The sequence below is a fragment of the Sturnira hondurensis genome, unplaced genomic scaffold (assembly GCF_014824575.4).
Source record: "Sturnira hondurensis isolate 20B ecotype Veracruz unplaced genomic scaffold, ASM1482457v3 Scaffold0002638, whole genome shotgun sequence".
Lineage (NCBI taxonomy): Eukaryota > Metazoa > Chordata > Mammalia > Chiroptera > Phyllostomidae > Sturnira > Sturnira hondurensis.
The window spans coordinates 9,104,196-9,119,480 of record NW_028075269.1 but is presented as its reverse complement, the minus strand read 5'-3'; the positions used below and the strand labels follow the sequence as shown (position 1 = coordinate 9,119,480).

General features: G+C 36.0%; 1 protein-coding gene across 1 annotated transcript in view; it reads right to left on the bottom strand.

The window, feature by feature from the left end:
* Positions 1-15,285, bottom strand: part of ELP4 (elongator acetyltransferase complex subunit 4) — a 204,774-nt gene that overhangs the window by 95,085 nt on the left and 94,404 nt on the right. The window lies entirely within an intron of this gene.

Genomic DNA, 15,285 nt, shown 5'->3' with positions numbered 1-15,285 from the left:
CACATTTTAAGATTCAATATGATCTTATTTCCTTGCTTAAGAAATTTCTATAGTCTTTAAAAATGAAATGAAAAATAACAAGACTTCTTGATCTACGGTGCCCAGTTAAACTCACTGTTTTCATCTGACTGCCAATAATATATGCCAGGTAGTATGGATAATAAATAGCTGATCTTTTGTGGTATAATTCTGTTGATAAAGTCAATACTTGTAAAAATATATCTTTATGACTCTCATTATTCAGTCATGAAAAGTTTAATGTGGCATTTTAACCTACTGTACAGTAAAATAATCTTAGATTATAACAAACTTGAAAAATCACATTTGATGTTAATTTTATCACTTTTAATCATCTGAAGCTTATTTGTGAAATCAAACATGCTACAAATAAAAACACTGCCTCTTAATATTTAAAATTATGAGCCTATAATTCATAAAGCATTTTTACTTCATAAATCAAGACTATTAATTTAATATTTCTAATTTATATATATTTTTTTAAAGTATAAAGATTCCTTTATAGGATGTTGTAAAATTATATAAGCTTTATGCTTAAGATTTTAAATAAATGCACAATACTGGAATGTTCAATTTATTTTACAGTGTTTTATAAAAGAAATATAAATCTAACAAAAACCAAGAATATGTGTACATAAATATAAATTATAACTGTTTCTCATATATTAGGTACTTATTATGAACCAGTGATATTATATAAAAAAGAGCAATTTCTGTGTGGCTTCTGAAGGTAAACTTTGTACTAAGAGGTGGGACGTTGCTTTAGCACCTGAAAGAATTTTCTAGCACTGGAGTTAGTAGAGACTGAAGTGAGGTACCTCTTAGGAAGTGGGTTCCCCATTATTACAGAGAGGCTGGGTGCACACAGTAATAAGTTGGTTTTGAAGCACTTTAAACTTCCTCCTGATCTTAATCTTTTAAGAGACCTTGGTATTTTGTCAAGAGTTACACCTGCATTAATTCTCAAAGTGCAAATTACACATAAAATGGTTATATGAATTTATTATAATAAATTCTTTATTATTATAAAGCTTATTATTATAAGCTTTACTTAAGTAAAGCTTATAATATTAAGCTTTTTCCCCAAATGAAAATTGTCTCAGTAGCCCTGACTGGTGTAGTTCAGTGGATTGAGTGCTGGCCTGCAAACCAATGAATCACGGTTCGATTCCCAGTCAGGGCACACGCCTGGGTTGCAGGCCAGTCCCCAGCAAGGGATGCACGAGAGGCAACCATACATTGATATTTCTCCCCCTCTCTCCTTCCCTTCCCTTCCAAAGATAAATAAATGAAATCTTTAAAAAAAGATTCTCTCCTAAAAAACATTGTCTCAGTAAATTTTCTTTAAAGTACATGGCCTTTTAGAGTAGTTCTTCATAGCAAACTTGCTCTGTGAATGGCCAGATAGTAGATATTTTGGCCTCCTGTGCTATAAGATCCCAACTTAGTGATATAGAGTGAAAGCAGCCATTGATAATGCATTAAGAAAAAAAATAAGCAGACCTGCCTGTGTTCCAATAAAAGTTTATTTTAAAAAAAACCAGTGGAACTGGATCTGGCCCACAGGCCGTAATTTGCTAACCTCATCTTTTAAAGCCTCAAGGGCCTAGTTAATTTAATAATGCCTCTACTTATCTAATTCTGCACCGACCAAAGCTTAAGAACTTTTCCAATAAAGTGATGGGAATGTTACAACAAGAGAATGCTCAAGCAAAGAAATGGCCAACACGGCCCCATGAAGGGTAGATCACATTTCCAAAGTACCTTCTTCACGTGTACTCTTTCTGTTTCTTGACTGAATCGCACATTAAGTCAATAGGACATGTGAAGAAATGCATTCAGTTATAAATTATGCACTGTAAAACTTTTCTTCTAAACAAAATTGCCCTAAATTTCTATTTGAACTAGAATGGTTTCCCAGGAGGAAATTCTTAAGAGGCTGAACGAAAGAACTAGGCTGGGATTTGTCAGCTTCCTGTGCATAAAGAGGCCAATGAAAGGGATGATCCTTCAGTAATGATAGTTCTAGATTCCATTACTTGTAGAGATTAGTTCCTTTACTGCTAAAGTATATTTACAGCTGAGCTGTCGAATATTCAAAATGTTGCATTCAAATCCCACTGTACATAAGTATTTCATCCCTAACTCATAAGTCTCACAAACCTTTACAATATTTCTCCTGTTTAAAGCCAGAAAAACCTACAGGCAATAAAATCAGCTCTACTGGCCAGAGAAGATGAGACATATTAACAAGCCATTACTGGGTTAAAGGAGGTTAGAAAGTGTAGGTACTTCAAACCCGGGCATCAAGATTGGTTCTTATTATCTCTGGTGTGGTGGGGGGTGGGGGGTTTATTTTACAAATTTATAGAACTTGTTATAAAATCCTTGAAGGTAAAGCATTCAAAATAATTTTCAAGTGTCAACAAAATGACAAAAAGACAATTATGCTTCGAACAGAATATCAATCACTTCTGTTAACTAGAACTTATATCCTATCTCATTTCTTACGTGGTACTTTTGAAAAGTACAGTTGGATTTATTTTCAGCAATAAATGGTTCATTACGTTATTAGCCAATATTTTTGAAAGTTATTTTAGTTATTCAAAACCTTAGAAGTACATTAACCACTTACAGCAATTACATAGCACTGTCAGACTGTTCTGCATAGTCTGAAACGGCGAGATCTTCATGGTCACACTCTCCAAGGTGTTCTGAGCACTGTCACAAGGACATTGATTCATTCCGTCATTCATTCATTATTTTTTGAGCACCATCGTATCCCTTATTTTTCTGATCATCTTCCATGATCAGACACTGAACTAGGAAAAGGGGATGCATACAATGATGAGTAAAATTGACATAAGTTTAAAGCACTTATGAACCAGAGTTTTCCAAAGTTTCAATACTTTATAATATAAAAGAGGTTTAAGGATGATATCGTCACTGTGCTCAAGTACGGCAGCAAAGACAAACAAAACAGACGGGCTGGTGTGGCTCAGTGGGCTGGGCACCATCCTGCAAACCGAAAGGCCACCGGTTTCACTCCCTGTCAGGGAGCATGTCTGGGTTGCAGGCCAGGTCCCTGGCTGGGGATGCCCGAGGCAGTGTCGGAGAGGCGACTGATGGATGTTTCTCTTGCACATCAATGTTTCTCACCTCTTTCTCCCTCCCTTCCCCTCTCTAAAAATAAAAATAAAGTCTCGAATGAAAACAAAATTCTGAGTCTCTTAAAAAAAGGCAAACAAAACAGTGCAGAGTTGATATTTAAGAGCTAAATAACAAGTAGAGATTACTGAGATCAGGGTCTTTCTTGGCTACTTTTTTTTATGATTGGCATTGTTTTTATAGACCAATCAGTGCTATAGGGTGATATCTCATTATTCATTTGATTCTTAATTCAAACCCATTGTTAAATTATTTTTGTTTGACTCAGAAGATTTGATTTGGCATTGACTACAATTTAGATGTTTTTTATTTTTGATAGTACACAGCGACCAAAAAGAAAATTGAAGTTCTGTAGTTGTTGTATGTCTGAGAAATTCTGAGAAAAAAATCAAGAAAGGGTTGTATAAATTTATTTCATTAGTATATTTACCAATGTGATTTTAGTTTAAGAATAAAAAATGACATATCTCATAAATACATGTAAGGTAAAATCCTTGTGTATTAAAATTATTATAAGGTATAAAGTTCTTTTCATTATTTTTATATTTATCCTAAAGTCTATTTTATTAAAAAAACCGGGTTACTGAATTCATTAATAACATGCTATTGGCACGACCATTTTTTTTCCCTTAAGAGCACTGGAAAGGCTATGCAAGATAATTAAAATAAATCACTATCTAGTTTGAGTCCATTTTCATACCTATCCCTATGGGTTTTGAACTTCAATAAAGAAAGATGGAGCCCTGGCTGGTGTAGCTCAGTGGACTGAGCGTGGGCCTGTGAACCATACCATCCCAGTTCAATTCCCAGTCAGGGCACATGCCTGGGTTGCAGGCCAGTTCCCAGCAGGGGACTCACGAGAGGCAACCATACACTGATATTCCTCTCCTTCTCTCCTTCCCTTTCCCTCTAAAGATAAATAAATAAAATCTTTAAAGAAAAAAGAAAGATGGAGTATGCGCATCTTAAGTCATTTTGAAGCATGCTAGTTCTATGGCAAAAGACACTTGAATACTATTACTGTGCTGTGTTTTTCTGTTATCTGCAGGTTATACATCTAAATAAAAGAAAAATATGTGTGTGCAAGCAGTTCTTCAAAACTGTAGTTATATAGTCTAATAATTTTCTATAATTATTTATGTCAAGAATACAATGCCAGTGCATTTGGTTTTGCTCAACATTTCAGCAAGTTGTCTGTAAAAATATTAATAAACCAGTATTATGTTAGCTTTTTCCTTTGCCCACTGAATATCACATAAGTTGACCCATTTATTTACAGGCTCAATAAGGGCAATCCATTTCATGCTACGGCACTGACCCTTATCAAAGATCTTGTAAATGAGTAGCCTATTACAATATGTACAAGTGACCTTTAATTGCACCAAGAGGCTTTTTGTTACAAGGGTTTTCAATGCTACACCATAGCTACAGTGTAAGTTGGTAAAACATTTCTCAGGTTATTGAACAGAAGTAGCAACAGCACCCCCATCCATCAAAATGTGTAAATAAAAAGTTTGAGGCCTTTCACTAAGTCTACACTGTAATAGTGTAATACCTTTTAAATACTGACCAGAAAAATAAACTGTTTTCCTAATCATACAAGAAATATTTATGACATGCATAAAAATTTCTTTGAATTCTTTAATAAAATACAACTTTGTTCTTAATGATAGCCTTTGGAAACAAAAAGTATTGTTTCATGCTTGAAACAAGCTTCCTTATAACAGAACATTTCAATTTTAGTAAAAGACACCCCTTTTCTCTTTTTACTACACAACTACATAATTAGAACTTTACTTGGAGATGTTTGGTGAAGAATCATCCACCTAACAAAACATACCCAGATACTTTCAAGTGTTACTAATATTAAGTAATATTTAAAACAGATTTTAAATAGAGTATAGGGTCAGATATTTCAAGTGATTAACTCAGAAATTTCTGAATGAGTGCAATATATTTTGGCAGTCTTACAAAAACCTGAAACCTAATATTCAATTTCATTAACCATTCCTATTGAGCATCTTATTTCTGGAAGGCTCACGCGGAAAGAGGTTAGTGTGATTCGCTACATCAGTGGAGGGCTGACCCAACAGCACCTGACGGAACAGCTCGGAGAGCTTCCCTGTGCCAGGGCACCGGGGCCAACCCGGCCACGCCACGAAACGCCTGCTGTGGCCTGGGGTTTGGACAGGAACAGCGTTGACAAAATTGTAATTTCTGCTTAACTAAGAGCACTGCTTTACTGGTTTTGTAGATAAAGGCATTTCTCTTACACCCTGGTTTTCTTAGTTACTTATTGTGATCCCCAAATCCTACCTTTTAAAAACTAATAGTTTATATTTAATCTCATATATTTAAAACAAAGAACACACCTTCTTCTTATTACTAAATGATAAGAAACTTTTGGGGTAATATTAACAAAAGAGGGCAGCATTTTGCAATCAAGATTTACTGCTTGTAGATGGTATTCAAAGAACTTCCAATAAATAAAATTTTTGTAACAGAAAATGGGGGGGGGTTTAATAACAATGGTTCAAATCTTCATTAGAACTAGTTACTATAAAAAAGGAAGCAAAATTAGAAATTTGAAAAATTGAATTTGGTTGACTCATTATAAGTTGTATACACCTTAATTATCTCACAAAAGATGTTTGATGCATTAAAGATGATATATGTAAAAATAATTAGAAAACTATAAGAAATAATATAGAAACAGTAACTATGAGTAAACTAATATTTGCAAAAGTACATGAATGTATAATATATGTGCATACAATAGTAACACACTATAGTTAAATTTGGGATACTTTTGAAGCACATCAAAATAGTTGATTAGAACAAGGGAACTATTTCTTTGTATAGGATACTTTCCCCATCCACATAGCAAAAAGCCAGAAATCCTACAGAAGTGGATACTGTTTCAAAGAATGGCATTATATTTTTGGCAAATTAATTTTTAAATTAAATAATACCTACTTGTACCAAAAGAAGTAAAAAATAAGGAAAAAGCAATTTTGCCACCCTAACATAGGGTGGTCATATCTATATTATGTACAGAACATAGCAAACTATTATATAAGGGAGAAATTATGATTAATCCAACCTGAATTTTATAATGTATTTTACTAAAACGGAATATAAATACTTGCTAGATCAAAAGAACTTTGAACTTGAATGGGAAATAATTTATACGGCCTTGACTGGTGTGGCTCAGAAGGTTGGGTGTTGTCCTACAAACCAAAAGGTTGCTGGTTCGATTCCTGGTCAAAGCACATGCTTTGTGGTTGTGGGCTAAGAGGCAACTGATCAACTTTTGTTTTGCACATCAATGTTTCTCTCCTCTTTCTCCCTCCTTTCCCCTCTCTCTAAAAATAAATAAACAGCCCTGGCTGGCATAGCTCAGTGGATTGAGCGAGGGCCTGCAAACCAGAGGATCGCGGTTTGATTCCCAGTCAGGGCACATGCCTGGGTTGCAGGCCAGTTCCTTGCAGGCTAACTACCAGCAGGGGACGCACAAAAGGCAACCATACATTGATGTTTCTCTCCCTCTCTCCTTCCCCTCTAAAGATAGATAGATAAATAAATAAATAAATAAATAAATAAAATAAAGGTTTTACTTACTTACTTTAAAAAAAAAATAAATAAATAAAATCTTATATATTATATATAAATATGTGTATTTACATATATACACACACATCTGTCTGGGAAAAGTCCAGTCATTGTTGCTATAATGAGAACAGTTTGCACGACATTGATGTAACCTGGCAGCCAAGGAGAGTGGACTGGAATGCACATGCATGAACAATGACGACTTTACTGTACTAGTGGGTAGGGGCAGTAGACACCTTTGAGTGAGCGTGTGTACTGTGTGGCTGTTGCATTCAAAATGACCAAGCAAGTACAGCAATGAATGTGCATCAGATTTTGTGTTAAGCTTGAACATTCCTCCTCGGAAACTATTCAGATGAGTCAGAAGGCTGCAGCTCCGGGTAACTGGTGACTGGCAGCTTCAAGATGACAATGTGCCCATTCCTACCTCACATCTCCTACTGAGTGTTTTGGTGAAATATCAAACCACCCAGGGACGCAGCCCCTACAACCCCTACAGACTTGTGACCTGTGGCTTTTCCCCAAAACTAAAATCAACTTTGAAAGGGAAGAGGTATCAGACCATCGATGAGATTCAGGAAAATAAGACGGAGCAGCTGATGGCAATTGGGAGAACTGTGTGATGTCCCAAGATGCCTACTTTGAAGGGGACTGAGGAGTCATTGTCCTATGTACAATGTTTCTTGTATCTTCTTTTCTAAATGTCTCTCCTTTTCACAGTACAGGGCTGGATACCTTCTGGACAGACCTTGTACACACACACACATATTTTTTGTGATTTGTCTTTTTGAATCCATCTGGGCAGAGGCCTTCTGGCTTATGTACTAGAAATGAGATGGCAGGACACCTTGGGGTGTGGTAAGTAGTTAGTGGTTAGGAAGAACAGGCTTTTTGAATTTAAGTGTCGTGTCTATCAGTGATCAACTCTGTGATTTTGGGTTAGTTAGGCTGCTTGGTCTCTTTGAACCTTAAGTTTTTTCACTCATAAAATATAGATATTAATGGTATATGGTAGTTACAACATCAATGAGGTAACAGCCACAAAGCACTTGAAACATTCCCAGTCTCCTGTCAAAACTCAAAAAAACTTTTTATTTTTAATAATAATAATAATAATAAAAAGAGCTCCTGAAGGTGTTGACTTTTTCAGTGTAATTCTGCAGACAGAGTCAGCAGATCTGGATTTATCCCTGGCTCTAAAGACAGCTCTCTGACTTTGGGAGGGTTATATGACTCTTTCTATTTCCTTACATTAAAATGTGTGTAACACAAGGCTGGGATATAAGACAGAAAACTGTACTTGAACAAGGATTAAATAAAAATTTAAAAAAATGTGTGTAATAATGCTGTGGCAAGGGTACCCATGAGAATCAAATAAGAATTAAATATGGTCATGTATGTAAAAGCACCCAACACAAGGCCCAGAACAAATGGGATAGCCAATACATGTTTTTAAATACCCTTATTATAAACACGAGTTACTTTAAAAATTGTATTTTAAAAACAAATATTTATGGCATAACTAGTGTATGTGCTTAGGATTTAGCTGTGAACAAGACAGACTGTGTGTTTCTACCCCTGTGAAGGTTATGACAGGTAAGGTTGAGTGAGGCTGGTAAAATAAGCAACCGTCAATAGCTGTAAACAACTGTAGTAATAAGTGTTACACTGAGAATAGAAATACAATGCATGATAGCAGGTAACTGAGGGCTAGTCGGGGAAGACATCTCTAATAAAGAGACTAACAACCCAAAATCCACTAAGAAAAAAAGCAACAAAGGACTACAGAGACGGATATTCTGGACATCGCCTGTGCAAAGACACTGGGGAGGACCTAAGGATGTTTTGGGTACAAAAGTATCCCCAAGGCTACCTACATCAGCCACAGATGTGAGATCCCATGTCACAAATGTGGATGCCATATTTTATGCTCTATATTGCATCTGTTATTCCTCTATGTACCCTGGAGAATATAATAGTAAAATACACGTTCTTACCCTCTAGCTGATGGACTGAGTGAGACAACCAAGATTTGTCATCATCTTTTTTTTTCTTTTTTATATCTTCCTTGGACAGAACAGTAAGTTACTATGGGAGGAAATGTTTTGGGGAATATCACAGAAGCTGGGTGAATTCTGCTAGAGCAGTTCTACATAGGTTGGAGGAAAATCCTTGGACCCCTGCAGTGTAATTTCTTCTTTAAAAAATTTTTTTTTAAAATTACTGATTTAGAGAGAGAGGTAGGAAGAAGGAAAGAGAGAGAGAAACATCGATTTGCTGTTCCACTTACACACTCATTGGTTGATTTTTTGTGTGCCCTGACAGGACCAAACATACAGAGATGATGTTCTAAGCAACTATCTGGCCAAGGATATGCAATATAATCTTCCTGAAGCCATACCATACAACATATAGAAATCCTTGTATCTGCAAAATTTTATTTCTTTTATTTTATTTATCCTCATCTGAGGATATTTTTCATTTCTCTTAGAGAGGAAGGGAGAGAGAGAAACATCAGTATGAGAGAGAAGCATCAATCAGTTGCCTCCCATACATGCCCTAATTGGGACTGACCCCGTAACTTAGATATGTGCCCTGACTGGGAATCGAACCTGCAACCCTTTGGTTACAGGAAAACTCTCCAAACAACTGAGCCACACTGGCTAGGGATGTATCTGCCAAATTTTATAAGGAGAAGAGATCTTCCGCTCTTCACATTCTTAGATGGTGATGAAGCGGTATCATCCTGGTCTCAAAGGTAAGACTGCTGAATGCAGGTCTTCATGACCTCTGGGTCACGGAGAGACTCACAGGGTCTTCATGAGAGGCTCAAGGACTGAAGACTATTTCGAAAGATTCTTTAAATATTTGACTTGGGCTTTATGCAACTATCTTGCTATTCAAATATACGCTTTCCTTAAATTTCCTGAATAAAATAGGATTCATTTGATGTAATGAATTATAAGTTTAATAGCTTAAGTGTTACAGGTGACCATACAGAAACTTTTAAGATATGTTATAGCCAAACACGAAGTTTGTCTTCCTTCCCTAATGAAGCAACGATGCCCTGCCAGCCGAATTCACAGGAAGCATGTGAAATGAACACAAAAGCAAAAAGGCCTTGTGCTGCCGAGGGGAAAGTCAGCAAGATGGCAGCTTCAATCACTCGGAATAACACTAAAGCAGCCTCGGGCTTTTCTCAGAATGGACACGTGTCACTACGACCGCAACACTCCAACAAATCAGAATGCAGAGAGAAGAACGCTTACGCAATCACATCCTGCAAGGGCACTTTGCTCAATATTTAAGTGGAAAATAATTATAAAGAAATTTCAGACAAATTGTCAGTGAACATAAATGACTCAGGGAGAAATGTTTTTTTCTTTCAATGCGCAGAATAGATTTTTATAAAGCTTACCACTTAGAAACAATTTCCTTTTCCATTCTCCTTTAAAAATTATTAATGTAAAGACAAATTTTTGTGAAGTGGTAATTAAAAAGTTTGGGATTCAGCCTGCCAGTAAGAAATACTCATTACCACCCCCACCCCCCCATACAGTAACTAGTACTTTGGAAGTTTGATCAAAGGGCGTAAGTTTTCACAACATTTACATAGGAAGTTAAAAAAATACTTCAAATATTTTGGGAACTTACCTAATCAGCATACTTTCAGCATGCGTCTAGTCATGTAGCCATCTTTGGTCAGTCATCAAAAAATCAAAGGCAAATTGTCATGACTCAACCCTAACTTTAATGCCGCATGATTGTGTCGTGTAAGCTTGTTTTGTGTGAGAGCTGCTGTGGTTTTAGCAGAGAGATTAACAACCGGACCTAAGCTGGCCTCCAAACCTTGCCCTGCTGATGCCTCAAGCTCTTTGAAGTCTGACCATCATACCTGGCAGAACAACAGTGGGAACCAGGATGGTGTCAGATCTAATCAAATTGTTCGAGGCAGCACAGCTAACTATGGGGTTCACTAATTGGCCCAATTGCGGATTATACCTTTTGCTACAGATTCAAGACAATAATTTAGTTAAATGATGTTTTTTTTTCCTTATCTCTTCTAATTAAGATTCCAAAGTGGGAAGAAATAGGATTAGACACAGTCTCAGAACCGGGCTCCCCTTAAGGTGGTATGCCACTTTGGCGGGCTCCCTGCGACATGAGCCATATGCAGAGCGTAGCCTCAGACCCACTTCTGGAGATTCTGTGTACCTGTCACTTGGGAATTAAAGTGTAACCATGGGAGTGGTAATGTGTTAAACATAAACACATGGAAAATAACATTTCCATTATTAAAGAAAGTTAATTTGGATCAACTTGTGACAAATGATTTCATCCATATAGAGATGTCAATATTCTGCCTGGGTTTGCCTTTGCTCACTGCAGTGATAACTGGGAACGGAAATGCCAACCAGTGATCATGAGGGGAATCATTATCAGAAAAGATATGTTAGGCTATATGGGCCCTGATGCTACAACTCAATAATGCTCCCCAGCCAGACAGCTTCGTTTCCATTATTATACCTTAGTGACGTAATTGTAAATGGACAAATAAGTTAACTGCCCCTTTCCTTTACCTCTAGATGTAGTCAACGGAGCCACCTTTCCAATCGCCATGTAAAGACTGAAAAGGCTGCTGACAAGATGAAGGGCAGTAGGAAGCCTAGGACCAAAGGCATCATGCAACATCCCAGACTGTCAACACCATCACAGTGCCCTGACACCCTTGTAGTTTGCAAAAGTTCATGCTCCTTTAATATGTAAAAATTTCAAATACTTGTACTGAATCATATCAAGTACACTGAAGTATTATTAGCAAGCTAATCTATATTGATACACTCATTCTGGTCTTAATACTTAAGAATGAATCTACTAAGCAAGTACATCAAAAATTATGTTACTTAATAAATACTGGTTGATCTATCATTCTATGAGTGAAAGTTCTTTGTGATTGGAGAGGTACTGGGGTCCTATATTCTGAATTATGGGTAAAGTATGACAAGATGACCTTAACCTTAAGTAAACTAGATTTACTGAACTCTCAATATTCCCTGAGTGTACAAGAGCCACATAGATACACTATTTTTTAACGTAACTACTATTTTGGGATCAATTAAAGCCTACGTAAGTATTATTTATCCTTATACTGAATATCTGCAGTGAATGGTGTATGTCTTTTGTGTATTTTAGTGTTCTTCAGTAACCATGTTTTCTGACTCGAAGACAGAAACATTGAATCTTAAATCTAGAAAACTGTCCCCTACCAACACAGAAGCCCTGCTTGATAGAGGTTGTAACTACATTATTATCATTTATATTAGAAAATGCAATTACTAGAACATGTTAAGATATGATCAAGTTGAACAATATAAAATCAAAGCAGCAAAACACTACTAAATCTAAAAAAATGCTGCCCCTATGACATCATATAGTTAAATGTAATCACATTTTAAATCTTGTTTATTATAATTACATCATAATTACTAATATAAAAAACTGATTAATGGAAATGCCACTATTAGAGAAGTAAAAATTATAGGAATTGAAAAAAACACAGGTATAAGTAGTTGATTCAGCTTGGAAGTTAGGCGATGCAGCTTAGAGAAGTTTCCTGAGACGGCGGTGTCTATGGGCCACTTGGAGCTTACATAATACCTGCAGTTGCACTTGAACTATTATTAAAACTCCATAACTTACTTATCAATATGACACATATTTCATCAAAGACTTTATAACTACTAAGTGTATGACTCTGCTTTTAATTTGGGGATAGCAACAAAGATGAAAAAGACATAGTTCCTGTATGTTGTGTCTATTATTATATGTTAATTATAATTGGTAATCTTTATAAAATATTTAGTCGGTATGTAGAAAATATAAATAAGTCAGTAGAGCACCTACTACACAATAAAGGCTTAGCGTATACATGGTTGCTCTGGTGGAGCGGAGGCTGCGGGGAGGTGACGGGCTAAGTGGCGCATCACGGATAATCAAATACGATAGAGTCACCGTGCACAGTTAGTTACAGGGCCATCACTTTTCAGAGAACTGGAAACTCTTCTTTTAACTGAGGTCATATTGAATCAACTTTTTAAGCTTTCTCTTTTACTCATCCAGGACGTATGCCAGGATTTTAGTGTCTTTATTGGAGATATGATTCTGCTATGGTATGGTAGAGGGGCGGATTTATAGAGCTTTGTAGTCGATGAATATTAGATAATAGAAAGATTTGCTGTGACCAAATAAATGCTTCCACCTGATTCTGGACACTAACCGATACACATTCCAAGAAGGAGGAAATATCCCTGGCCTTCTCCAAATCATTCAAAGAAATTAAGAGACTGCTGGGTAAAACTGCTCTGCTTTTTAAAGGCCCCTGATGGCCATTAGTAAGAACAATATTCAGTATGCACATATAAAAAGGGCAATAATTTAAGAAATCAAAGAAAAAGTACCCTAAAAGTGGAGATGAGAGTGTCTGCCTGTTTCTTTCGGCTCCTGTTCCTGACCACACTGCCTTCTTAGGCCATGTGATTGACAGTAATTTCCAACATATAACAAACTTACCTGTACGGAAATCAGAAAAGTTATTCCTGCTTTACCTGCTAAACCACTTTTCCTTCTAAAAGTAAGATGAAAATTCAATGCCTGCTATATTATAGCCTCAGATTTTACAGACTAGTATAGTGTACATTTTATTATTATTTTTTAAATACCAGGAAAGTTAAAAAAAGTTTTTTGTTGTACACATTAAAACACTGTCACTTGGTAGGTAATTTTTTCCCCAACATAAAAAGTACTCGTTTTCATTGTCTAGAATATATCACCAAAGACTTGCTATCTGTAGGAATACATATGTTCCTACAATGTACGTAATGCTGTATCTAAGCACTAGTTTGACAGAAATCACGTGATTTTATTCTGTTATGACTATACCTATTAGTCGTAAGGTACTTTTATTACATTTGTTTAATTCTTTATATTTTCTAATCATCAAATTGAATTTTGTGGCATAAGTAACATAGAATAAGTTTATACATATGTATGTATATATTTATGTATGTACATATGTGTGCATTTATATACTCACACTATCGATTAGGTTATAAGCCAAAAAAGGTAAAGAATTTTATTGTATTGAATATTAACTTAAAAATACCCACTAGTGCTTTATTTTCAAATATTGCTTCTAAATGACAGGGTCACCAATTATAATGGTTCTTTTAATTCAGAACAGTGGGGAGAGAAGAGAGGAAATGGAACAGAAACTCTTGTGGTTAATAAACAATCTTCCATCAGCTTCAATAGTAAAACATACCACTATTAGAACCTAAAGTTATTTAGAGAGGTCTCACTTGAAATCCTGTAAGTACTTTATTTCTATCCTCTTACATCCAAGTAAGATTCAGTGGGTGTGTGCATGTGCAGGCATGCACACGTGTGTGTGTGTGTGTGTGAGAGAGAGAGAGAAAAGGAATTAACATGATTCATACCATTCTGCTACTTTTTTCCCTAGGTGCAATATTCTTTTTTCACTAAGGAATGTTCTTGCTTAATTTTTATGGTGCTAGGCATGGTACCTCTGACCTGGTTGTCAGATGCTCATCTTAGGAGAAAAGTGTCACATGGAAAGAAAAAACTCACACCTTTCATTAAAAATATAAATTCAACTTAAAAGAAAATGACAAGGCATGCTCTCTTTATGACACCAACAACTATAACTTCACATTTATTTTTATAACTATATATATTATGGTAAATTTCTCAACAACCGGTCAGAAAAACAAAAACAATGTTTGAACAATTACAGTGTTGGGTTCCATTTCAATGGTTTCTTTTGAGAGCTAAAGCAAATTAGCTCAGGAACCAGTATTTCTACACTCCAGTTCTTTTGGCTTCAAGTGGCTTTTGGAAGGAGTATCCCCAGATGAGAAACTTCTAACTCTCCTGCAGAGATGACCTGCTAGAAGAACTGGCTGCCTGATTAACTATTAACTGCTCTCAATAGGATTAGATAATTAAGGACATTGATGACCATTAATTAGGAGGAGGGCACATTAATTTGTCACTGGATAGGGCCCTTACGATGATTTATAGGTTAGTGCTACTTGCAAATGCGACGGGAAAGAGAAAAAGAGAGAGAACCATTAAGTCCCGTTATCAAGTGGCCAGCTAAAGAGGGCAGAGGGTCAAGGAAGGGCCACAGTGGTCACTTAAGGGTGAAGTCCCAAACACCAAAGCAGTGCCAAGCCACATTGACCATCATTTGGAGATGAAGTTAAAAATATGCTAATTTATTGGTGGCAATTCTCTCTTTTTATGGTTTCAAGCAGTTAAGACAAGTGGCCTGCTTAAGAGCTTTTCATTTGAAAAGAGATTAAACAAAATGGTTTGTCAAGGCTGTTTGGCTGCTTTATGTCTTTGTTTAAAAAAAAAATTGCACCGACGATAGTGATAACTATCACATCTACCCAAAAGCCATCT